Below are 25,564 nucleotides of genomic sequence, written 5' to 3' on the forward strand. Positions count from 1 at the left end.
AGCAGCAGACAGTTTGTATTGAACAAACCAGATGCCAAAATGGTCTTACATTTTTAGACTTTAAGAGCTATTATCGAAAGCCAGTAGCTGGTCAGCAAGGCAGAAGAACTGGAGGGAGAGCTAACTTAGTTAGCACTGAGTTAACACTCGGCCCGCCTCATCCTCGACGTACCCCGCAACAGCCACATCTCCGCACACCTGAGACACCTGCATTGGCTCCCAGTCAGCAAAAGGATCACCTTCCGTCTTCTCACCCACGCACACAAAGCCCTCCACAACAAGGGACCGGAATACCTCAACAGACGCCTCAGCTTCTACGTCCCCACCCGCCCCCTCCGCTCCGCTGGCCTCGCACTTGCTGCCGTCCCTCGCACCCGCCGCTCCACGGCGGGTGGGAGATCTTTCTCCTTCCTGGCGGCCAAGACCTGGAACTCCCTCCCCACCAGCCTCAGGACCACCCAGGACCACTCCGCTTTCCGGAGACTCCTAAAGACTTGGCTGTTCGAGCAGCGATAACCCCCCCTTTCCCCCCTAGCGCCTTGAGACCCGCACGGGTGAGTAGCGCGCTTTATAAATGTTAATGATTTGATTTGATTTGATTTGATTTGAACATAAAAGTAACTTCAATTAACATTTCATGTAAAGCTATTCTTCAATGTGTTTATGGGACATTTTGCTGTAATTAACTGTAAACATGGACATTTAGCCTTAAATATTTTGTTGCCCTTAGCGGTTCTTAACTCTCAATTTAAAGATGCACATTTTAAAGACAAACTTTTCAAACATTGTCTTATGTAACACATACATTACTGGTCACATGATAGTTTAATCATAGTCTGCTAGGTACCTTTGTAGCTACATCGGAATAGAACTTGACTGCATCTTCCTTGACTAACAGCTAGTTAAAGGTACTTTACACAAAAGTGATAAGAACTGCACTCTTACCAATATTGAAAGAATATCACCTATATTTATAAAATGGAAGGCAAATTATGTGAATTCCCATCGCTTTGGGGGTAGAGTACCATTATAAATTTGTTTACAGGACTTAATTTTCTTCTTTTTCAGAATTTAAAATAAAGATGGAATTAAAAAGTGAGAATTGTCAAAAGATCTATCTGTTGATCTAAATTAGGCATTGGTGTTCGCTGGAATTGTAAATACATACCACGTTGTTGCCAACAAACTCTTAAGATTTTTTTAAACTAACAATCTTCAGTTTGTTGAGTTGATAACAGCTCACAATTATTTTTGCAAACTACATAAAATACAAGTGATACCAGATGCTCCCTTTCTGTGGATGATTATTCTTGCAGTGATTTCTAATGTTGGGCCTTGGCCCTATCTGCAGGTTTAACCCCAAACGTCCGGCCTTTACCCTCTTATTTTTGCTGAATATATGTTCGATGGCCTTAGGACTCTGAGCACTTTACTACTGCTAACCAGTATTTCTGCTCTCTACCCTACACATGGTAAAATTAGTTTACACCTGATTGGCATATTTAAGTTCCCTATACACCCCTTGTAGAGTAGTATAACATATATTCAGGATCTGTAAATAAATGCTACTGGTGGGCTTGCAGCACATATTGTGCCACCCACTTAAGTAGCCTCCCTAAAACCCTTAAAACATGTCCTAGGCCTCAATGCAGTTCTAATCTAGCAAATCAACTTGGCCATATATAACACCTATGCCAAGCTTTAATCTTTCCTTTTATTGCGGACAGGTCACCCCTAAGGTAGGCCCTAGGTAGATCACTGGGCATGGACATTGTAATTAAAAGGTTGGACGTGACTTTTAAGTTTTACGTGTTCTGGTAGTTGCTGATGGCAAGGAGTTTCAGAGCTTTTCAGCAGGACAAACCAGCTCAGTCAGGCAGGTTCATGGTTCAACAGAGGCAGCTTGATTCTCTATGTCGAGCTGGTCTTCTTCTGGAGCTTTTTCCCTAAACTTTGTAAATGTTCCCAAACTTTCAGAACCTCTTCTAAAGTAATTTCCTTTGTGTTGAAACATGTCCAGCAGCACCAGCCAAGGGTTCAGAAACTCTGATTTGCATCTTAGGGTCTAGAACTCAATCTCCCACAAACCATCTGGTCAATCCAGTGAAATCCAGTTGCAGCTAGTCAGCTGGAGTAGTCGTCTTTTTGGATGTTGTAGGTTGCTTCCTTTAGCTCTTTTTTACTGGATGCTTCTCATGGAGGCCACTCCTTTTCCTTTGACACAAGAACAGTCCTTTCCTTGTGAAGCCTTGAGAGCGCAGCAGGTGCAGTCGTTCTGAGTGCCAGCCTTCTGTGGTGCAGTCCAAGGGTCCAGCAGGGAAGTCCTTCTTCTTTTGCTGTTTCAGGCAGTGATCTGAGAAGCGACTGCGGCTCCACCATATTTATCCTTCATTCTGTGCAGGGAGAAGAGGACACTTCAACCAACGGGCGTACAGTTACCACTCTCTGCTATGACCACTTCCTGAAAATCGTGGCATATTTTTGACCCAGAATGCACTGTTCTCACAAAAACCAGAATAGAGGAATTATCTCCTTGAAGTGTGTGTCTGTGTAGCCCAGCCCAGAGGTGTGGCTAACATCTGACTACGCTCCCCTTCCAGACCCTCTCCTGATCTAATTAGAGGAACACCCATCTGGCTGAGGATCAAGGAAGTAGGAACTGGCCTGGGTCCTTTGACATTGGCATTCCTGCCTTTGAAGTTAAGGCTATCTCCCTTGCCCAGTCTTCTCCGTAGCTTCTCCAGGAAGCAAATCCCCGCCCACCAAATGGATGTATTGTTTCAGCCCCAGGCCTCTTCACACCTACTCAGGTAGCAGCAGCCTATAAAAGGCTGACCAATCAAAAGAGGCTGATACAGGGCTGTGTTAGGTAACTTCCATATTGTATGTTCTAAACCTACTTTCCTCTACCAACTATACTAAATCCAAGGATTTATTGTATCCATTATTTTAATACTTTGTATGATATAGTAAGCTAATCAAAGTTAGATTTTATTAAAGTTTAATAAAGCCTTCCTATGTTAGCCAACGGGGCTAGCAGCACTACATTAAGAAAAAACTATGTTGGTGGTTTTCTGTACAAGGGCATATAAAACCTATTGTATATTGCCCCAGTTTTTGTAACAAAGCACCCTACCTATGGGGCACCCAGGGTAGACCTTAGGGGTGAGTTATAAGTTACAAAAATGTAGATTTTGTAAATTTGGAAGTACCTTTATTTCCAAAGTCAAATTTGGACATAGGTTTAATTTAAAACCAGAATGTAAGGTAGGCTTAACTTTAAAATCCCACCAGGCACCACAGCAGTGCAAACATAAGTTCATTAAGTCCACTGGGGTCTCCATACCTACATGTCCTACCAAATACTAGGGACTTTCAGGAAGGTGTTTGTTGTCAGCTGCAATAATGCCAATTACCATATACCTTTAGATGCAAGTGCAGTAGCCCTTTGTCTGGTAAGCAGAGCCAAGGGCACTTTCAGAGTCAGTAACCAGCAGCATCATTAAAAAAATAAGGGTAATCTAGGCAAAAAGGATGATGTTCCTATACCAAGCTCTTCAAACGAAAACATCAAGAAACGTCTTACACTTGCAAGGCACCAAGTATAAACTTATGACCCTCAGAAGCCCCCCTTCAGTTCACTTACTTGTACCCTCAGGAGGACTGCCTGGTGCTGTGGCAGGTTGTGTACTCCATATGACTTCTTTGCTGCACCTGGAAGGAGGCTTGCTGAGTGACTCCAAAGGCTAGTTTGCCACCCTCCTGATCAGAGCCTGATTGCACCTAGACCCACCCTTAGAGGGTCAGAACCCCAAGTTGCGCCCCTCCAGTCCCTTGGTTGTGGTGTTAAATGTGCCCAAAAAACACAAATCCAAAACGTGGGACTCTGAAAATGTTTGGCTAAAACTTGCTCTAAGAACTGAGGGAAGAACAGGACCAACGTGCTCTTAGATTCACCCTAGGTGTGTTACCGGTTGGCCTGACTCTGCAGGACTAAACCTTGTTCAACGGATCATTAGCAAAGGGTTATCCAGCCTTGCGGAACTCTCATTGGCCTCAGCTTTCAGCTTCGTACTACTGAAGATTTTTGACTTCCAAAAAGTGACTAAGGGCCTGATTTAGATGTTGGTGATAACAGTCACACGCATCAACGTTTTTGACTGCAACCCTAGCCACTATATTTAGATGGTGGCTGTCCCTTAGAAAAAAGCCTGCATTTGAACCATTATCTCCGCCAATAAATACCGTCCGCGTCGATGGTGGGAGAAGGAAAAGGGGATGCTGCGGTACACCAATCACCTTTCCTGCCATGCAGATTTGGATGTACCTTACCTCCAAGCAAAAGGTGGTGGCCTGACCTCCATGTTTGAGGTGGCAGATTACCGGGATAAAAGGGGTGAAAAATCAACTTTATTCTACCCCCGTTTTTGACTAGACAACTCCTGCTGTAACTGCTGCCATCAACCCAAGGAGAAAACACAACCTCCTCATCACCAAACTCGAAGGTAGGGATACCACATTGCTGGGGCCGCTGGGTGGGCACTGTATGGGAGGTCAGGACCACTGCTGACAAATGTGTCATGTTGTCCTGCAATTTGTGTGTGTGAGTCAGTATGTATATGTGTATATGCAGTGCAATTGGCTGGGTGAGGGAGCTGGAGTGGGTGCTGTGGTTGTGTTGGTATGTGTGCCACCTGCATATGGCTGTGATGTTGTGTATATTATGTTGTGTGTTTTGTGCAACATTCAGGAGAGTGGTGTTGTGTGGTTGTCATTTTTGTGATGTGTGTGCTAGTGTGTGAGTGTGTTTGTGTAGGTGAGTCTGTAGTTGGGTGTAGTTGCGTTGATTGTTGTGGTTGTGTTGTGTGTGGCTGCAGTGTCAATGGTGAATGTCATGGTCTGTGCGGCTGTCAAGATCTAAATCAGGTTCTAGGTCTCAATGTAGAAATCTTCACTACAATTTCCTCCTCAGATACGTGCAGCCTTCCCCGTTAGAACTTTACCTTCAGAAGGTAAGCTCCAACCACGCCCAATCCACTTCTTGTATCCGACCTGTGCTCCATCATAGTTAGCCATATTTGTCATCTTTGACCAAGTATTGCGCGACTAGATGTCTATGGTTGATGCTTTAATCTTTAAGGCGCTTGTTTTTTCATAAACGTCAAAAATTATTACTTCAGATCTATTAATAGGATTTTCATTGTTTCGTTGTCAAAAACGATTTAAAACTTACTCTAAATTAGTGTGTGATTTTTTCTAGTTCTTTTTGCACCAAGCTACCAGGGGTTAAGCACAGCTTAATTTAGTGACTTTTGTGGTTTACCCTAACAAGGATTGCAGATTTAGCTTAATGTTGGTGGCTTGAAACAAAAGCAGCTAAACTGAACTTAGATGCAATGTGTACAGTATTTATGCCAAACTGAAACAGTGATAGAGTGAAAGTACAACACAAGATCAATCCTAAACACATTTAGTAAGATAGAGTATAATTTAGGAAATAAATTGACACCAAAACAACATAAATTCAATCAGTGAAAGTGGAGATATGGGTTTTGAAACTGTAGGTGAAAATAGCGTCAAAAGCACAATGAACCACTTGTGGTTATCTGCCCAAACTGGAACAGGCTAAAGTCATAAGTCCTGGCTGACTACAATGGCGTGCGGGACAGATATAGGGACCAGGTTCATCCTGCTAAAGAGTTACCTTCTCATGTCTACGCGAGCAGCTGTAGTTCACATTGGAGGGGGCGTGAGGAGGCTGTTGTGAAATTAACAGATTAGGCTTCACAGACAGTCGCTGTTGTAGCGCAAAGGGCTGGTTTTCCATGAAGATTCACCATAGCGGTCAATGCAGGTTGTTGCTGTTGGCATGAAGTGCAGGTCTCACAGGACCTTCCGATTGGCAGTCATCACTGAGGGTCTCTGACAGAGCAAAATGCAGGTCTAGCTGGAGCTTCACATTGATGGTTGTCATGTGTGAATAATGTGCTAAGAGGTCCCTTAGCAGACGTGAGGGCCCTAGAACTTCTGCATAATCACTTTTCATTAAGAAGAGTACACTCTGATGCCAGTCATGGGTACAGAATCTTAGTGGGGCACCTCCTCAGGATCAGGAGTTACTCTAACAGAGACCCTCAGCAGGGCCCTGGCTGTTTCAGGTAGGTGCATTTGATGCTGATCAGCTGCACAGTTGCAGAGAGTCCTCTGGTAGCTTGTTGTGTCTCTGTAGCCCACACAGACAATCAGCCAACTGACCCTTATAGTTACTTCTAGGTGCCTGGGTTCAAGCCAAGCAGGTTCAGTCTACCATCTTCAGGCAGCAGAGCAGTCCTTCTTCAGAATCTGCCACAGGTTCAGGAGTGTTCTGATGAGAGATTGTTAAGGTGCCACTTTTATCCCTAGTGTCAGCTTATTGGTGTGGGATGCCCCCTTTGTCATACCTTCCCTGTTTCTTGGGTTTGGCTCCAAACTGTCTTGAGTAAAGAAGGGCATGTAGCCCTAGGAGTGAGCTGATTTTGTCGGTGGGCGAGGAGGCAGCATTAGAAGTCAGAGCAACACCTGACTTTACGCTTTGAGGCTCAGAAAGGGTAAATATAACCCCACAGGACATCCTGCTCAGGGGAGCAACACCCTACTCCACACCCAATGGCCTTTTTGTCTCCATGTTTAGAAGAATACACAAAACATCACAGGAGAGCCATTAACACTCATGTGACCCTGAACACTGCAAGACAGGCATATTTGGTTTAGTTAGAAAAATGGCAACTGTCTAAACTGGCATTTTCTGAATAGTAATTCAAAATCAGACTTTACCATCAAAGAGGATATTAAATTACAATTAATTTGACTAGAAACATTTCTATATCTGTTCCCAAACTGAAGTCGTCATTTATTAAGTGTGATAAGGTAATCCAGTGTTCGTTGGGGCTACACTATGGAAGATCCTTACAGCATGAAAAACAGGTTTAGCATTTTTTCCTTGCCATGACATGTAAAATGTAAATGCACCTGCCCTTCTTTCTAAATACTTTGCACCCTGCCCTATGAGCTTTTAGGGCCTTCCCTTGGAGTGACATATGTTTTAAAAGCAAGATTAAGGCCTGGCAAAAAGTTGATTTTGCCAGGTCGAAATGCAGTTTATAACTACACTACCGGCTCAGTGGCAGGCCAGAGACATGTTTTATAAACACTCTAGTGGGTGGCAGAATGTGTGCCACTGTCCATTAGTAGCATTTAATTTACAGGCCCTGGGTAAAGGAGTACGAAATACTAGGGACTTATAAGTAAATTAAATGTGCCCATTATGTGTAGGGTCATTTTAACATGGTAAATGGGGAGAGCACAAGCACATTACCACTGGTTATTGAGGTTAAAGTCCACAGAGTCATAATGGCAACAGAAATGAGTTCAGCTAACCAGGGAGTGAAGGCAAAAACCATGTAGGAATGCCACACCAAAGGGTGTCAGGTCTAACAAATTTGGAAAACTCAGTTAAGTGAGTACACATTCAAATTACAAGGATTTAAGGATATAAGTACATGCTGTCACACGAATAACAGGTGTGGTGTGAACACTGGGAGGTAGACACATTTGGTTTATGACATTTATACAGCTATAAAAGATAAAAACTATGTAAATTTGGTGATTTCAATGAAGATAATCAATTTTATGTAAAGACGTTAAATACAACAGCAACTAGCTATGAAGAATACATACATACATTTTTGGGAGGAATACATTTACACCTTTTCAGGCCCTGTGAAAGAGATGCTGGCTGATAACTACCATGGATTAGCTAAATCAAGACATTATTTATACATGGATTCGACCATTAGTAGAACCTAACAACCAGTTATGTTAAAGAATGAAAACATGTTGCCGACTAAAACAGGACTGTGTTAGCTGTGCTTGTACTTCATCTATATATAATAGATGTGTTTGAGGAGTTAGCTTATACCTGTGAATTTCCTCTTAAATTGGATACAAAGTTTTAGCTGTCAAGTGCTCAAGGCCTTATTGCTTTTCAAAGAATGCTGATAACCTTGGATGCATACAATATTAAGAATAAAGTGACTGTTAGTATTGGGAAGACCAATGTTGTAATGTATTCAAAAGAAAACGGAATGTTACCAAAGGAACTCCAGTGTAGTTAAATGCAATTTTATAGTGCCCTCGGTGCTTTAGAAATCACTTACTTTACTTGGAAGGCATAACTATCCTCCCTGATATCGAAATTAAATTTGCTCCAATTTGTAATCAAAGGGCAATTTATTTAAATGTTTGAGAGTCCATTCTGCATTTATTACCATAACATCATTTCTTTATTCCATGTGACAAAAACAATTAAACTTTCTTGGAGTTCAGGGCCTCATTTACAGGGCCCTAACGGCACACTGCGCCACCAAAGCATCATTTGTTTGACTCTCCAGGGGCGCGAAGTGCCAGCCCATATTTACAAGGCCACTCAAAGCCACCTTGCATGGCTTTTCCTGGCCTTGTAGATATGGTCCCTATTCATACATAACAATGCATGAAAAGAGCATTCCGTGGGTGTTGCTGTGGGTGTTTCCACGCAACACCTATGGAATCTGATGGAATCTGACACATTCCCTTATTTACAAGGCTGGGAACACATAGAAAGCAGAAAACACCACTAATGATTGTTTATGTGCAGGAAGGTGCACCTTCCTGCACATAAATAATCATCCCTGCAACGCAGGCAGCAGTATGTGTTTTTGCAGAGTAAAGTTCGGGGATGAATCATATTTCTGTAAATACAACGCACCCCTGCACTTTCAAAATGACGCAGCGAGGCACAGCAAGCTAGCTTGCAGTGCCATGTTGCGTCATTTCCTTGTAAATGAGCTCCTCAGTCTTACCAGGCTCTCTTTTCTAGCAGATACAGCACCTGTGCTGTGATTTTGGCTATCAAAACTGCCCAGGGTAATTCATCAGAAATGTAATTTCGAAAGAAATACACTCTCTGAGGTGAAAATCTAAAAGAGGGAAACTTTATAAACTGCAAACATCAGTTTAGAGACCTGGCTGAACCAGTAAAACAAGATTGCTGTCAGAATTCCTAAAGCAGATGTGGGCCTAGGGATAGGTGATTTTGTCACCTGGCATGGATTTGAATTTATGCTATGGCCAAAGGTATCGAACTACAGGTCTGAAGCTGCAATTTGTTCTACTCTTTTGCTTCAGAAGCTTTTGCTCCCCATTTCCCTCACTTTGAAAGATTTCCATTCTTATCATTTGGAGACTACTCCAAGTAAAAAGTTTGGAATGTTAGTGGCTTTCTCTTTTAGGTAACTTCCACATTAACTGTACTTGTCAGTGGCTGGAACTAACACTGAAATTTATGACAGCAAATAAAGCGGATTTTCATTACATTATTTGTGATGAGAGCATTATTGTGCTAAATTTATTTTTAAAGACAGAATATGACATTGAATTGCTCCAAAAAAGAATACTTGAGGTGAAGTTATTTCAAGAATCAGACTGACATAGCCCTAAATTCCCTCAATATTGTATTGTTACATTATTACTAGAAGTCTCATAATATAAGTGAAATTACCTAAAGAGATGAGGAGGCCTGAGTTATTTGTGACACATATGAAATTCCAGAAGCTGTTATTGCCATAGACATTCCAAGTAGGTAAGTAAAAGTTATTCTGTGCAATCAATAGGCACTTTCAAAATGATGGACCTGCAAGACACACATTTCTCAGAGAAAATGTTGTTTATCCCATGAACTATTTAACTATTGGTTACCAGGCCTTTCCAAAAACCTTTATTAAGGATTTTACTTTGGGGTGTTAACAATCGTTTTCCCACAACAGTCACAATTAACCGTTCTATTTCTCAACTACTTGAAGGATCCTGCATCTATGTTAATGTATTACATTTTTGAAGGGAAATAAAACAATATGTAGGCAAGACCATTACAAACCTGGATTTAGTTATAGAGGAAATTGCTAAATATGTTAATGTCAATAACGATTATGCTATTCAGAATTGCTTGGAAATGAAATCAAATTATCCTTTGGAATATTGTTTTACTTGTCTGCTCCAGAATTAGAAAAAAGTTAGTTTCATTCAGAGTGTGGGACCTTTTGTACTACAGCACTCATAAACATACTGAATGGATGCTTGGCTAACTGTGCTCAACTAAAACAATTGGAACAAGGAACTCCAACTATACAGCAATTAAAAATACAAATATTTCTTTGCCAAATTGAATGCATGCCTATACAGAGTGTATTATTAGCACAAAATATATCAAATGTTTCTAGAAATAGGCGGCAACCAGGATTTGAGTAAAAAAGGTTAAACCTGACAAACATTTAATTGAGTAAATGAGTGGAGAACATACAGCAATTTACTATTTTCTGTTATTGCCAAACCTGATTATGCTTATGATTTGAGTGTATTGGGAAATTCATATTCTAACAAATTTATGACTAAATCAAATATTTCAACTATCTCACGTAGATCCCTGGTCCTGGTGAACTAGTGAAAATGTTTTTTATGGGGTTCATTATGAACATGGTGGTCCAGACCGCCATGCAGGCGGTGGTGGAAATGACCGCCACGACATGGTGGTCAGGACCGCCATATTATGTTCACTCTGAGCCCGCCATAGGCGGAACTCCGCCACCTCCAGACTACCACCGCCAGGTGGCCTGACGATGACAGAGTTCCTTATCATTGCACCTATATCCTTAGAACCTGTGTCCACCAGCCTTTCCCTGGTGGTATCCCCCACCAGGAAAAGGCTGGCAGAATGGGCAATGGCATGGCAATCGACGGGCCCTTGTGCCCAGCTCCGTTCTGCATGTTACTGCCCGATTTACGGGTAGGAATAACTTCTGACAAGTGCTGCTGCACCTGCCGCACTGCAGCATTGACAACGGCTCCATGTGGAGCAGTCGTCAATGTCCTGGCCCAGCATTCCATAGGGCCAGCGGGGTCCTCAATGGGCTGGCATGCTGTGTTTAGACCGCCAGCATGAACACGACGGGAAATCCCTTCATGTTCATAATGAGGGCCTATATCTCATTCACCAACATGGCCCTAGTCTTGTGCCCCAATTTAGCTACATATTCCAAAGTATGATTATCTCTATATTGGCAAGGCTGAATGATTAAACCAAATTTTAAAAACGGGGATCTAATTCATCTCTTATAAGCTTATAGCATCATTAAGTTCATCATCCAAAAAGTTTAGTGGAATAATTCTACAATATTTAGAGGAATGGTCTAAAGAGCATGCATAGAACAGATGGGTTCAGGTTCAAACTATCCAACTTGCACCAAATCTTCTCTTACAGCTATCTAACACAGATGTCTATAATAAATGTCAATTTATATGTACATTATGTATGGGCAGATTTTGAAGTAATGGGTGACCCATTGTTTACGTTGTAAACTAGAGGAGTATGAATCTCTAAATGACTTTTCAGCCTACTTCAGGTGGTGTATTCCGAAACTTGCACTACGATCCAAATAGCAGACAGAGGACACCTCATTAATAACATTAATATTTCTAATGACCTGAAGCAGGGTTGTAATGGCACTGTACTCCTAACTACATTTTATCAGTTAGATTTAACCAGAATCTTTACATAGGCATGTGTTCCTCTAATAGTATGTGCCTTGCATGTAAATGTGTGTTGGCGTGCTTACAGTTGAATTATTTTACACCATAACCAGACTCACATTTGATGGCAAATTAACACTTTCAGGATATAATGTAAGTCAAATAAATTTACCATTTATATAACTACAACTCAAGTAATAAGCTTTTGTAATACGAATGTACTTTGTGGCTAAGAAATGGTATATTAACAAGGGCAGTCTTTCAAATATGTAGGGGTCATCTTTAAGGGCAGTTTGGCCTTGAAATAACGTCTGTTAAATGTGTTATCTAAAGCTCGAGTCACGGTGGCTGGACTTGCCCAGTTCAACAGAATGTAAAGAGGCAAGTTTCTAAGACCTATGCTAAAAGCTTATGTACAAAAGCAAGTACCAATTTTACCACATGGAACAGTAGCCCTTGCCTTGGTAAAAACAATAGATATTAACTTCATAGGAATCTGGTGGCAGATGTACAAACCATTTTACCAGTAACAAATAGCCCATTAAGCTGTTTGCGACTGGTACAAAAGACAAAATGTGACTCAGTAACTTGTTACTGCATTGCATTTTGCCTTTGCGATTAGGGTGTTCCTTCCTAATACCGAATAGCACTGGCATGTATGAATGTTTTGTGACCGGAATGCAGTTGAAAAACATTGATATTTTACCGACTGCGGAGTGGAGGCGGTAACCCATTCACAAATGGGTAGGGGTCCCCAAAGGACCCCTTCTCCTTTGTGAATGTGGGTGAAAGAAAAAAAAGCTCTTTAGTTTTATTATTGTAAAGCATTACAGAAAAAACAAACAAACAAAAAACTGTTTTTTTTAAATGCAGTCACACATGGTGGTCTAATGACCCCAGCAGGCCACCATCCCTGTGACTGCTGGCCATTCCCAATGGGTCGCAGATTGCGACCTGCCTCATGAATATTGATGAGTCAGGTCCCTTGCAACCCATTTGTGAATCACAGAAACAGAGTTAAACACACTGTAGGACATCGCAGTTTGTGATTTCCTAATTATGAATTGCAAAGATTCACAATTAGGTAATTTGAAACTGTATTTTTCATACATCTGGCCTCTGGTGTCTGAGAAAGGGAGTTGTAATTGCCTTAGGCGGCGGATGCTGAGGCCCTTCCTTTGGAGGTGGGATTCAGAGGCTAAAAAAGTTACAGAACTGTTTCTGAAACATTCTTGGGTTGCCAATTGAAAATTGCATGTCATGTGATGAAGTGGCACATATAAGAAGCCCACATTAGGCATACTTTTTTGAATACTCATACAGATATGTATGACCTACAGTATACTAGTAGATAATCTTTTCTAGAGCATCTATATATTCACCAAGAGTTGCTGAGTTGATATTTCATCTCTCTCCATAAGATACGTGTTTTAGCTGCCGAGGGTAACCCATGTCCCAGGTCCCCATCGAACTGCAATGGCAGTTGGGAAGCAACACAAAAGGATGAAGGACAGAGTGCTGAAACTTTTCAAACACTCAACCCCAGGAAGTATTAAAGTTTTCTATTACAATCTGATTTTGTAGCATGAGTTTTTTTTACTGTTTTTGATAAATTGACTGTAATTGCAGTGTATGTTCTATTTTATTGATGATATTAGGAATATGATAATTTGCTAGAAGGCTGTGAATAACTTGGTTTTTATTTGTTGGATTCGAGGTCCATGCCACTGGCAATTTAAGTTTGCTAATTAAATATCTTTTTTATCAATCTGCGTAATGATTTTACTAAATCACACAATACATTTAATTATATAATTATTCTTACGCAGGTGTAAATACTTCATTACCTTGATTCAAAAATGTAATTTCAAGTAGGACATTCCGAAGGAGTCTGACTAAACTTTTGTTAACTGCTATTTGAGTGAGCACTCCTTTCATCCTATTCCCCAAATTCTGAAATATGTAGAAGAATAAACATATCTCACTCATCTCTCAAGGCTAACATAGTTGAAATAGTAAGGAGCGTCTATGTTTCAATGTGTCAACTATACATAGGTAGTTTATTACCTGAGGTACCCGTTTCTCCGCTTTTGCTTGTAATTGATGACTAGCAAAAAAATAGCCAGGTCCAGGAAAACTAACTAAGCAAAGTCAGACAACTGCAGATTTCGTAATAATAGTAATACAACTATTACCCATCTGTTTTGCATTTGTCCCTGTATAGTGTTAGGGAATGTTTAAATATGGCTGCTGTTCTTAAAAGATATCATCCATACTACGGAGGGAGCCTGAAACATTAGGGGACATTCTGAGGTTTATACAGTTATACAGTAAAGCTCTTTAGTATCCCCTAACAAAAATCAAAAGTTGCCAGAAAGATTTAAGAATGTACATGCTACTCATGGTCATTGAGAACGTATTTATGTATATAGCTTGATAGCGTGACTTTTTTTCCTAAGTAATTGAATGCAACCTCAGGGCCTGTCAGTAGCTTTTAAAAACTTTGGCCCTGATTCCAAGTTGCTAATAAATTCAGAATAGTATGATAAATAAAGTTCACTCTCCCCCTGTTAAATTTGAACAGGGTTTACCCTGCCAAAATGTAGGTAAGGCTGAGGAATTTAATGCACCTGGTAATTACCGAGTGTGCACATTCAGAGGTTTGTACAGGGGACGAACCAGATTCCTTTTTTATGTTTTTGCTACTGCTACGTTTACAACCCATTTTCTGCTCTTTCTTTATAGAAGAATGGTTTATTTTATCAATATTCTTTTATCATAATGATTTTAATGAGTACTACAATAAATTATTACTTAGTACGCGGTCTCTAGTAATTGTATCACCATTCTGACACTTATGCTTACATATGGACAAATGTGATCATATCTCATACCTTACAGGCTGATTGGAGTCTTAATGCATGGTAAACAGTGGTAAGGTATACTGAAATCTATGACACTAGTTCAACTGTTCATATTTTCAATACTAATGCTTGCGTGTAAAGTTGATGCGATCCCCCTCCAACTACCATTGAAATGTGTAGCACTAAACACCTTGGAAACTACACAAGGAGGGTGAAGTGTGGCAATAACAGCGCACCTGGCAGTGTGTGGAACCCTAGTGGCATTTAAAAAACAATGACAAAATAATAACAAAATGAATCATTAATTTTTTTCATTTAAAGTAATACCTACATTTTACCTGCAGAGATGTGTACTAGAGGGTGTGCCATGAGTTCAAATCTCAGTCAAGATTCGTTGATTTTTTTCGTGTCATAGTAATGCTTAATTTCATTGGAAGATGCTAAAATATAGGGTCATATTTATACAAAATTTTTGACACAAATCCGGCGCAAACCCTACACCATATTTATACTTTTCCGCCTGACCCGGCGAACGCCAAATTCCTGCCGTGTGAGTCATTTTCTGGATGCGTGAAACCGCCTTACGTTAATGAGATGCAAGGTAGGCGTTCCCGTCCCAAAAATGACTTAAACACCCATGCGCTATATTTATCCTACTGAGCAAAAATGATGCACGGCTGGGAGGCGGAGTCGGAAAATGATGCACAGCCCGATTTGCGTAAAAAAATAATGCCTGGGTCAGGGCAGGCGTTAAAATGGGGAAAAAACACTAGTACTTAAGGAAAACAACACAGAAGCAACAGCAGAGCTCCAAAAGGAAGACATGGAGGTGCTATTCATCCAGCATGCACGAAGACGCAGAGCAAAGGACCAACAGCAGCGTCTTCCACCACATCAGCAGGGACCCCAAAGGCAATGCCGAAGGCAGGAGAGGATATTCAGGACCAGGACAACCCTTCTGGGACTCAGGCAACAAGACATCATCCAGAGGTACAAACTCAACTGGCAAGCCATTCAGCAGCTGCTGCGCCACATTGAGCCACAGTTGGCACCCAGCTTGCAGACACCCCACATCATTCCACCAGAGACCAAGCTGCTAGCTGACCTCCACATGTTGGCAATTGGCTTGTTTCAAACCACTGGTGCCCTGGTTGCCGTGATCTCACAGCCCTCATTCTCTGCCTTCCTAACCAAGGTATTGGATGCCATCATTTCCCGCACACCCGGCCACATCAGCTTCCCCAACACACAGTAGAAGCAGCAGGAGACCAAACAGGGTTTCTACCAAATCAACAGCTTCCCACACGTGTCTGGTGCCATTGACTGCACACACGTACGAATTGTGCCACCTGGTGCAACCGAGCATCTATACCGCAACAGGAAGCACACACACTCCATCAATGTGCAGGCCATTGTCGATGACCAACATCACCCACTCCATCACCATCACCAACATTGTGGCAAAGTATCCTGGGAGTGTACATGATTCATTCATCTTCCGCCACTGCACCATCAATGAACACTTCCAGGATGTAGGATATGGAAATGGCCTACTTGTTGGTAAGTACAGGAACCTACTTATATACACACAGCACAGCAACCCTGTAGGACACACAACACATAACCCACTACATTGACACATGGCCAGGAAGACACTGAGGTGTGACACTGCTAGGCATGTTTGATATCCTGACCCAATTGGATACACACCTAGGGACAAATGACAGATGCAAATAAGAACAGATGCCAGGCCCTAGACACAAGGGAACAATTTAAAACCACACAGTGACAATGACATGGCCTTAACTGCCAGTACAACTTGGAAGATAAATCTTACAATAGCACATCAATAACACTCAATCACACACCTTTCCAAACAATATGTACAGTGTAAGGGGTATGCAATGTGTTTCGCTGCAGGTATAGCACCATGACACACATAGCATGATGATGATGACTCTAATGAATGGGACATGGAATCATTGAGGCTGTACCAACATCTACCATCACTCCTGGTCTGACATTGCGCACTACCAATAGGCAAGTGGACTGTGCTAAGAACACATATCGATGTGACAATATTGCAAAGTGCACATTCCTACACACACGGTTTGAGACAATCACACATATACACAACAGATGTTCCTGCATATGGACCTTCTGACACTTAAACCGTCAACCCCACAACCAAGTTAGCCAGCTGAACTGGTCCAGGTTCAGTAGTGTAGGTACACGTTTGAACATGAGTCAATTCGGTAAGGGCAGATAAATAGGCCTGCAGAGAAATTGTCACACAAGGGATATTTGTGCATTGTCAATTGTCAACACGTCAGTGCTGCCAACTTATGGAAATGTGTTGTACAATGTCACCTAGCCAAATCAAAGGGCCTCACTGATGTTTAACAAATTCTATTGCATATGTTAAATTGGATGGGTTCTCCAGGCCATGTAGATGCAACCGTGTTACCACCACTGTGGATTTGATTCTGTGTATGAAAGTATCATGTCACCCCCAGTAAAGACACATGGACACCTCTTTCCCATGACATAATGCATAAGAGTACACAATGTACTGCAAGTCTACAAAAATACCGCTGGCATCCGGTCAATCAGCCAAACACCAGTTCAGATAATTAAACATCCCAAAGCCGATGGTACATCCTAGAAGCCTAGGATTGCACACAATAACACAAACACAGATGAGTCACAGACAAAACAAGAGAACAACCCCCATGCAAAGTGATAATCTGAGTGCAAGCTCCCTCAAAAATGTTCACTCATTTTCTCTTTCAGCTGATCAGGGGTATGGGATCCAGCCATGGATTATGACCCCATTTGCAAACCCAAGCACAACATCAGAGCGTGCATATAATGATGCACTTTGGAGGACATGCACCATAGTAGAGAGGACCTTTGGCATCCTGAAGTCAAGATTCAGGTGCCTCGACATCACCGGAGGCAGCCTCCTATACTCACCTGAAATGGTCTGCAAGATAATTTTGACCTGTGCCATCCTGCACAACATTTGTGTAAGGAGGAACATTCCCTCTATGAACCAGACCCACAAATGCCTGAAGAGGAGTAAGAGGAGGATGTTGTCCATCAATATGAGAGGTACAATCCAAACACTGCAGCAGGATTGCGTCAGAGACAACACATTGTGCAAAACCTCTTTTAACTCTAGTCACCATTACCACTGTCTTACCATATGCCATTAAACACCTATTCTAATCACTATATCATGGTCTAGGTAATTATTTATGCATCACAAGATCGCTAGGATTCATAATCAGAGTTTAGCGTCATTGAGCATTGCAGATATACAGATTAGGACACATTCACATTTTGATGGGTATGAATGTACACCCAACTTCACACACAGTGTAAATGACATATATCCTGTCCATTTCACATTTGAAGGTCAATATCAGAGGACCACAGCTATGGCACACATACATGTTGGAAACATGGTTTCATTGCAGCATATGACACACAACTAAGACACCATCATTCCTAAGGTAAAAAACTGCCTCATACATGAGGCAGTGGATGTGCTACTGCATTGGTAACAGGAATGTATGACCAGACCCTTGACAGCAGTAATTGTGACAGCTATCTCTGCAAGGACTATGTGTGATAAGAAGTCCATGAAAGCTGCAAATGGATAGCACAAGTGCCCCAGGTATGACAAGCATTGCTCACAAGACATGCCCTGCGCATGCCATCCCAGGTCATGAGTCCTGCCACTGCCATGTTTTCAGTCTCTCCCCACCCTTCTCTAGGGGGCCCTGGAAATGGACTATTTGTACCCAGATAATCCTTCATCTAAACACAGCCAGACTCACATTCTGACTCCAGTGTTCTTCCCTCTTTAGTATGGCATGCCATAGTCATAGTTCATCTGTCTGCATGGACTTCAGGTCAGATAATGCCTGCCTGGTAGTCTGTAGGACCTGTAATCACCTGTCCATTACTTCCCATGTGAAAGGTACTGTTGGTCCTTTGAACTTGATTCTCACGTACAGGACTTGTGAGAGGCTGAAGCTGCACACACCTGTGAGCACTTCCATGCAGACCAGCCATTTGAACCTGCACTGCCCTTGCTGCTGCCTGGAACAGCTTAGAAGCTGCCATTATATGTATATGCTTATTATGCATTGCCGTATAAATCACTTGTGTAACACAGGTTTTGGGTGAATGTGTAACGTTGCAGCCCACAGGACAAATACAGTTTTCATTTTCCACAGTGTTGTTCCTGCTTTTCCCAGTCCAAGTCTGCTCACTGTGTATTTGCCTTGTTCATGTTAGTTCCTGACAGAGCCTCCATCCTGTTAGCCTGATTGGTTCCTGTCTTTCTGTTACCATAAAGGTTCCCTGGCTAGATTTGTCCCTCATTTTCCTCCTGGGGTATTGTGTCTGGTAGGCCTGCAATGAATCCTCAAATAGATTGTATAGCGTAATCAGTTTACTTATCGTATCATGGTGTGGGTCTTCGCTTCAAATAGCCTAATCACGGTCCATCCCTTGTCTGGGTTTCATGTATGCACGAGTGACAAACAGTGACAGTGTACCATGGCTGTATGCATGGTTTGGGTAGGGTGCCTCCAGCACAACAAACAACGTCTGCTAATGTGCATGAAAGGACCAAACATGTTTGTGCCCTGACGGTCCACACACAGATTCACACCAGCCCCAACCTATTGATGGGGCTTGCGTGGTGAATAGCTGTGAGATTAATCAGCACAGAGGCACTGATGTTCCCAGTTGCAGTGGGAATTTTAGAGGCCACCCTCTGTAGAAATGTTGTGATGAAACCTGCTGGTTTAAAATGACTGATTCATCAACTTTCTGAGCACACCAAGGTTGCCCTGTTGTCAGTCTCATAAAATGTCTGCAGTGCCATAGCTGGACTATCCCCATGTGTTTTTTCTATTCCTCTTTGGCTTTCGTTCAATTCTGCTTTGAAGGATACTCTGTTAATACAGGCAATGGCTCCACAGACTAATGACTAGACCTGCATGTAACTGTGACAACATGGACCCCAATAATGACACAGGCTACACATGGCCACACACTTGAACTGGACACCTTTGTGCAATTAACCACTGGAAATATGTGAACACATGCTGCTTGGTCTGCTGGTCCTCCACTGCCACAAGAGAAACATAGGTCATTTATATGACTCAAACTGTGGAGTGACATTACATTTATGGTTTATTTTGGGACTCTGTGACACAAACATTGTACATACATAGCATTTTCAAATGCCTGACTCCTGGGTAGTAAACAAACAAGTGACCAGGAAGTGGTATCCAACATTCCAGTACATGTGATGGCTTAGTCTTGTAACATTGCCATTATCACCCGTCCTCTATCTATCCTGTGCATAGTTTGTCATGGGAGATGCTTTTGTCACAAGAGTCAGGAAAGTTCACACAGCATTTGTTGCTACATGTATGACAAACACATTTCCTGACTCATTGCCACACTGAATAGCATCTGATGGTTATCCACAGTTACAACACATGCATACAAGCACATTTATGAAAACTGGTCTTCTGATGTTCACACAGAGGGACAACTAAAATTGAAATAGCCAATTCACAGACATTAACACACAGGCTATGAGTTAATGTATTAAGTTGCGTACCCTTGCTATCCTCTATTGACGCACAACCTGCTCAAACTGGGTAATACCAATTTGTATTCCAAAGGTTTGGGTATCTTTTGCGTCAGTGAAGAGTGCTAATCTTGTACAACAACTAGAGGATCATGGTCTGCAGTAGTGTGATCTGCCACATGTGCCCAAACACCGGAATGCAAAATGTAGGTGCAAACAGCCTATCTCTGTATAGTTACAGCTGTCATGTACTATAAAAATGTTAGAAATGACCGAAACCAAGTAAAAGACATACATTTTGACGCATACACGTTAAAAAAGACACATATGCATCAAGATGCGCTGCATATGTGTAGAAAAATGACGCTCACAGCCATGATACATCTATTGGCCCGAGCGGTAATTCCTACACTGTACCCCATGAAATTGGTTACCAATGCTAAATATTTGGAGCTATGAATGTGGGGTAATTTTTAAGTATGTGCATAAAAAAAAACTGTGATGCACAGACTGTCATAATAAAAACGCACCACATTTGAGGCAGGAAGTGATGTAATAGGATATCCTGTTTAAAGAATTGGTACAGTGGGTGTACTTTCACTTTCACTTTGCAGTCTGTGATTTTTCCAGACTGTGTGGCTATGCTCAGAGTTTTGTCTGTCCTGATTGTGATTTTGTCTCCTGTGTGCCATCCAATTTGTCATCTGTGTCATTTGCAAGTGTCTCAGTTGTTCTGTGTAAGTGTGTAATTGTCAAATTGTGTCTTTCTACTGTTGGGAGTCTGTTGTGGGTATTGTTAGTTTGGGGATAGTTGGGCTGTTTTAGGGTTACTTTTTTCTCATTTTCCTCCCTCCTTTCCCTTTATTGTCCTCTGTACCCTTTAATTTTCATATTATATCTCTCATATTGGGTAGGCCACGTCTGGGGAGAATGGGTGAGGAGGAGCTGGGGGTGCCACTTCCTCCACTTGTTGATCAAAGCAGGTGGCAGGGTGATACAGGGGTATCACACAGAGACGAGGAGTCTCCAGTGGTCAAAGGTCTTGTACCATCTGTGTCACGTCTACAACACACCGCGCAACGACCACCAACTAAAATACTGCTGGGCTGACCTTGTTGCCAGCAAGCAAGACCTGCTGGACCACATGGGTATTGTGATTGGTGGCCCTGTGGGTGAGTACAATTCGGAGTAATGTTCACATTTATATGCTCTGTAGTGACAGTAGCAGATTTGTTGACATGCTGCAGGCAATGTTTTTGGACATTTGGAATGTAAGTTAAACATACAGTGGCCCTGAATTATACAATAATTGCTACACATTACCGTCATTTGTTGACGCAACAGCTGCACTAAGTTACAAAATCACAACTGGAGCTTGTAAATTAGTGCTGCCTTCATGTCAATAGATCATGCTAATATGGCTCTAACATATGTTTTATCCTTAGTCTGTGAGTGTACCAGGAAAGAGATGTTTTTCACCAGCTAATTCAAAGAATTAATGTGTTCCCCAATTATTTTGAATACATGTCTGGTCTGATCTGTATTCTGGCCCATACATACCAATTTCTTCCAAACCTCTGGTAATATCATAGGTTGATAGTTTGACTTGGTTGTGCCGCAATTAAATTATGAATGGATGCCATAGTAATGCACACGGGTTCATTTCTAAATGTCTGGTGCTACTTTCCATAGCTGTAACATATAACATGAAGCAAATGATGCACAATGAGGGATAACAACTATCCCTGGCCCTCTGCTCATTGTGCCTGTGTGTTTTAAATTGCTCTTGGGCACAATAGCTGGAACAGAGCTAATGCATTTACCATCTGTGTTACACTATTGCCATGCACTTCTCATAAGTTATGAGGTCATCATGGGATACCTGAAGTTGGGGAATGCATGGTCACAATGTATTACGTTCATGATGTCGTGCAAGGGACCCCAGACCAATTCCATCATACATATAAAGTTCCCTAATACTTTCCAAGTTTCGTTTAGTATACCCCTGCTGATCTAGTGCAGCATATGTACAATAACTAACTTCCCAGTATGGAGGTTATCACAGACATGGGTGTATGCTAAGATCAGAAGACCAGTATACCTGTGAATGCTGCCATTCCGAAGGTACATACAAAATGAAACCTACATCATCATGATTGACAAAGTGGTACATTTGCAAAACCATGTATTAGTAATGTAACAGTGTCAGTTTGCTGTATACCCGCTGATCTCCCAACTTAAATGTTGACAACAAATGTAAGATGATGAATGTGGCTAACTGTGATTTCCAAAACCCATTATGGGTACACGGGGCAATGAGTGACACATTTCAGGTGCAATGACTACACCTGTGTCCATTCATTCTGTCATGGATGACCAAAATATACACTGTCAGCATATATCCCTTTGTTGTTTTGATTTAGATAAATGGCCAATCCATGTTTAGCGTAAGATTGTCATCAAGTAAAAGACAGGATCCCTGCCATCATGGTGTCATAGGGGGCATATACGGCTCTGGGTACACTGGCAATGTGGCATATGTAACCTATAGACAACACAGGCCCACATATAATGGACCATAGAAAGCATAATAATGCATGAGCTAAACTCAACCAACATGAGCATCACACAGTAACTGATTGTCTCTTGATGCACAAGCCACAATACCTGAGTAACTGGTATTGCAGTGTACCAGGAATGTGGCTTTGCATGTCTCTCATACCAACAAATGATGAAATGGAGTACCCTCTATAAATAAATCTGCACCCAATTGAGTAATCATGTTTGTTACCACATGGTTGTTAGGGCCACTGCATGTGTGCATATGTGTGTGCATCACTCACTGGAGTGACAGGGTCAATACATGTTTGCAGTAGTATGTCTGTTGGAGTGACTACATTCCTGAAGTGCTGGTCTATCATATGTAATGTCACACACAGTGAGTTTTTGTTCCAAGTGTTGTACAGTGTGCAGACATTGAGCACATTTCTCCTGCCCCCCACACAATCGGAGAAGTGGCTCGATTTGCAGACCCACACATATCCAGTAACTGTTGATATTTCTGTTCTGTGTTGTATTTGCAGCTGTTGTGTGATTGACCCCTGTGTGTTGGACACATAGCAAGGTATGATGTCCTGGCACATGATCTGACATGTAACTTGAATGGAGTTTCACTTTTTTTTCTCCATATTTGAGTTGGACAATCAGTAGCGTATAGCCATATTTTGGGATTATAGTGCAGCCCTGTAGGCATGGCCATGTGAAGAGGGTGACATTTGTTGATAACATTTTTATAGAGAAAAATTAGCAGAAAGCCATAGTCATGATTTAGTCAGCAAGTCAGACCCTGAATCTCACAGAATAGGGATGCCAAAGTCTTACCCACAGACTTGAGCCTCCCTGTTCACTAATGAACATGTTCAACTGTATGTTTGACTTCCTAGCAGCATGTAGCTCATGCCCAGATGTGTGGTTGCATCTATCTTCTTGTTGTAGGAGAGGTATTGGTGGTATCAAATGATGTTGACAATTGCCTGCAATTACAAACATAAATGTGGATGGGATTGTCCAAGGCTTATGTCTATCCTAGTTGGACAGCCTCCTTACCTGTGGTGGACTAACTAAACCCATATACAGCTGTCCAAAGCATTCTGGGTGTACTTGATGTTTGAAAGTATGTGTGGCTTGTTCATCCCCCCCGAGGCACAGGCTTAGGGTTATGAAATGTGTACCTAGGTGTGATGATCCAAGTTTAGTACAGAGACATGAAAATCTGTAAATCACTTGTTCAAACCTAGGGTACCCACTCTTGATTTGCAACTGCATACCATCCTGGCAGTTCCATTAACAAATCACAGATCGTGTGGCCCTTGATTGTCATCCAGAAGATAGTCATTAGTTGCCCTGGCACATGTGGAGGACTTGCAGCATTTGTTATGTGACTAATGGCTGAACAATGATGCTTAGATCATTTAAGTTGATACACATCTTTTAGAGCATTGCTCTGCTGTTAGCTAGGACATGTGTAGGCTGGTTGGCATGTACTTCCGGAGGGAGAATCTGTGATCTGTATAGTGATATGGCCTGTTTCAGCTACATTAGATGTATTGTCTGATTATCATCAGCAGCTGTATCACACAATGATGTACCTAATGTTTGGCTTTATCTTTTTTAACAGCAGCAAACATGGATGCCAGCCAGATCCGTGAATTTCAGTGGCGGGTGATGCGTTACGGCCACATTCTGGATGTGGAGTCTGGGTTCCGCCACATGGCACGGCGTTATCGCCATGAAAGAGCCTCAGGGGTGTGGCGGGCATTTGCCCATGGGGGCCCTTCTGGATCCACAGCAGCCGCCACCACAAGCACCACCACTACGACCCAGGTGGCACCAAGAATGTCAGCAACCACTGCAGGACGTTCAACTTCCTCACCTCCAGGACCACTGACAGCAGCACCTGCACCTCCCATTCCAAGCATGGTACCACCAAGAGGACAACCAACAACAACTGGTATTCAGACCACCCCTGCTGCAGTCATTGACACTGCTAATTTTCATGCTCTGTAAGGTGACATGCAACAGATGTTGCGCAGACTGGACAGGCTGCAGCAGGAGGTGTCGCAAGTAAATAAGAGGGTGCGTGTCATAAAGAAGACCCTGCTGAGGGCGAACTTGTGACTATAATACCCTCACCCATGATTCCCTCCCCTCCCTCCTCTTTCCTGGTTCTTTTAATTAGTGGGTTTAGGGGGCTTAGTGTTAGGTTAGAATAGGCTGTTAGTTTAGTTAGAAGTACTGGGTTGGGGGTGGAGGGTTTGATATTTCTACATTTTTTTTATGTGTGTGTGAATGTTGGGGTTTTTGTGAGTAAAAATATATATATTAAAAACAAAAACAAAAAAATATATATTTGTTTAGTATAAGATAGTATGTGTTTAGGTTAGTATATGTTGTCCTCCATGTGTCCCCTCATATAAGGGGGGTGGGTTGATGTTTAGAGTGTTTAGTTAAATGTGATAAGTAAGTTTAGGTTAGGGTAGTAAGGGCCAGCTGTGTGTAATGTGTAGTTAGGATAGGTTAGGTTAGTTAAGGTGTTTCCCCTAGTTTTGGTATCCTTTTTTACAGTTAAATACATATTTAGGTACTCCTTTACAGTATGTGTCATATGCTTGGGGATCAGGGCCCTGGTATGGGTGAACAGTGTCAATTTAGTATCTGCACCCAAATCCCAATTTAGCTGTCACATTGGCAGCTACACCAAAGCTACTTCTCTATGCATCTGCCATCCATTGCACCCAACACTCACGGTCACTATGGATCCCAATGTTTTGTTAGTTTTGGATGTATGTTTTCAATCTGACATACTTTGAGATAAGATTTGGTATTGAGGACACTGTGTTACGTCTGCCTGCAGCCTGATGTTCATATGAACCCTGATAAGGTGAGTAGTGGTATAATCTCATGTAGTATAGTATACATG

General features: G+C 42.0%; 1 protein-coding gene across 2 annotated transcripts in view; it reads right to left on the reverse strand.

Moving 5' to 3' along the window:
* Positions 1–25,564, reverse strand: part of LOC138299776 (cytosolic phospholipase A2 gamma-like) — a 408,365-nt gene that overhangs the window by 210,477 nt on the left and 172,324 nt on the right. The window lies entirely within an intron of this gene.

Source organism: Pleurodeles waltl, chromosome 6 (genome assembly GCF_031143425.1).
Source record: "Pleurodeles waltl isolate 20211129_DDA chromosome 6, aPleWal1.hap1.20221129, whole genome shotgun sequence".
Lineage (NCBI taxonomy): Eukaryota > Metazoa > Chordata > Amphibia > Caudata > Salamandridae > Pleurodeles > Pleurodeles waltl.